The following is a 2,174-nucleotide window of genomic DNA, read 5'->3' on the forward strand; positions in this document are numbered from 1 at the left end:
TTCCATTTTGTCAAGAGACTCAATGAGGAAGTTTTACTTTCTTGCCAGTTTTAAGGAATTACAGTATTCTATATATTGATTACAATTATATTTGCCAGAATGTAGAAGCTGAAGTGCATTATACATGTGAATCCCAGTGAGCTTGCTGTCCAGCTGTCTCTGTCCTGCTCTGTGCCCAGCACCAGCTGGGCTTCCCTGCCGGCTGATGGCCAAGACCCCAGTAGGTCAGAGAGAAGCTCAGCTCCATCCTCTCTGGACTTGGGCAGTCCCACCTCCCCTTCCCCCGTTAGGCCTATGGATGCTGAGGTCTCCCTGTTGTTGCTAGTTCTGCTGCTTTGCCCTCTTTGACCAGCTGGGTATCCCTTAGCGCTGCCCACATCTTGGCAAACTCTTTACTTGATCTCTGAGCATTGAGATTTTCCTGCAGGAACTAACTGGTGCTTATTTAGGAATGCTCACTGGAAGCATATTACATATATGATGCTCTGCATTCGTATGGTAAGTTTATCACATGCACTGAATTCAGTGGGGTACAACTAGGAAACAGCCACATAGTGTACGCTTCCATGAAATATTCAGAATTCACCAAGCTGCAGAGAAAGTAGATTAGTAGTAGCTTAGGGCTGAGGGAAATAAGAAGATTGAAGGGTGAAGGCTAAAGGGAACAGTTTCTTTCTGAGTGTTGAACTTGTTCTAAAATTGATTGTGGTGATGGATGCACAGCATTGTGAATATACTAAAAACCATTGAATTATGCACTTTTAATATGTGAATTGTATGGTATGTGAATTATATCTCAATAAGGTGGTTTTTTTTGTTTGTTATTTATTTATTTATTTTTATTTATTTATTTTAGCTGAGCTCTCCTGCCACCTGTTGGCAGCTCAGCCTGGGCTGAGAATCAAACCGGCAACCCTGTTGCTCAGAGCTTGCACTCTTGAGCAAGCTCTTAACCAACTGAGCCACTCGGCTGGCCCTGTTTGTTTTTTAATAAAAGGAAGTTTATAAGAGCTCCATTCATAGGTGCCAAAACTGGGAAGCAACTAAAATGTTCAAGGTGAATGGATAAAGCAAATGTGGTACATCCAGATAATAGAATTTTATTCAGCACTAAAAAGAAATGAGCTATTAAGCCATGAAAAGATATGGAGGAACCTTAAATGCATATTACTAAGTGAAAAAAAGCCAATCTGAAAAGACTATACAGTGTATGATTCCAACTACATGACTTTTTGAAAAAGCAAAGCTCCGGAAACAGTAAAGAGATCAGAGTTTGCCCAGGGATAAGAGGGAGAGGAGCTGAACAGGCATGAAACAGAGGATTTTCAGGGCAATGAACCTACTCTGTTTGATGTTATAATGGAGGACACATATCATTAAGCATTTGTCTAAACTCATAGAATGTACAAGACCAAGACTGGGCCCTCATGTATACTATGGACTGTAAGTGATGATGATGTGTCCATGTAGGTTACTGGATTCTAAATATGTCCCAGTCTGGTGCTGGATGGTGATAGTGGGGAAGTGTGTGTGTGTGTGTGTGTGTGTGTGTGTGTGTGTGTGTGCGCATGTCCCAAAAGTATTTGTGTAGTTTAAGCTTCACTAACTTCAGAAAAGTGCTGCAAACTTACCCCTAGATAATTTGAGGGTTTAATTATTTTCATTTGTTTTATACTGATTTCATTTGTGTGAATGTTGAATACATGAATTATTCATTTTAATTATTTGAGTCAGCCCCTCTGATGGAAGAGAGTAAAGTCTAACTGAAATACACTAAAATTTTCTATTCAACATTCAGAGAACTAAGTATAAAAGAACTTTAAGTTCTATGTCTTGGTCCATGCGAGGCAAAACATTCTATAGGAAAGATGGATTTCAGGGCACATATAACCGTCTCTGTAAATGTCTGGGCACAAGCAAACATTCCAGGCAGAATTTGAGACTTTCAAGGTGGTGGACATGGTAAGCCCCAAGTCAAGGTCTCCACACAGTAAAGGGGGACCCAGGTAATATCTGGGTTACAGGTGGAACCAGCAGAACATGTCATTAAGGTAAATTATTGATATGATGAAAGATGGTTTAGAAAATAGGATGGCAGGGTAGGGCAGAGGGACCTAGAGGCCCAAGAGGGGTGGAGGGATCTGCTGGGCTGGTGGGGGGAGGGGCTGTGTCAC

The 2,174-nt window shown here is 41.3% G+C and overlaps 1 pseudogene; it reads left to right on the forward strand.

The window, feature by feature from the left end:
• The first annotated feature begins 1,902 nt into the window (after nt 1-1,902).
• LOC109377187 (spermatogenesis-associated protein 31D1-like) overlaps nt 1,903-2,174 on the forward strand; it is a 5,624-nt pseudogene continuing 5,352 nt past the window's right edge.

Source organism: Hipposideros armiger, unplaced genomic scaffold, assembly GCF_001890085.2.
Source record: "Hipposideros armiger isolate ML-2016 unplaced genomic scaffold, ASM189008v1 scaffold_1315, whole genome shotgun sequence".
NCBI lineage: Eukaryota > Metazoa > Chordata > Mammalia > Chiroptera > Hipposideridae > Hipposideros > Hipposideros armiger.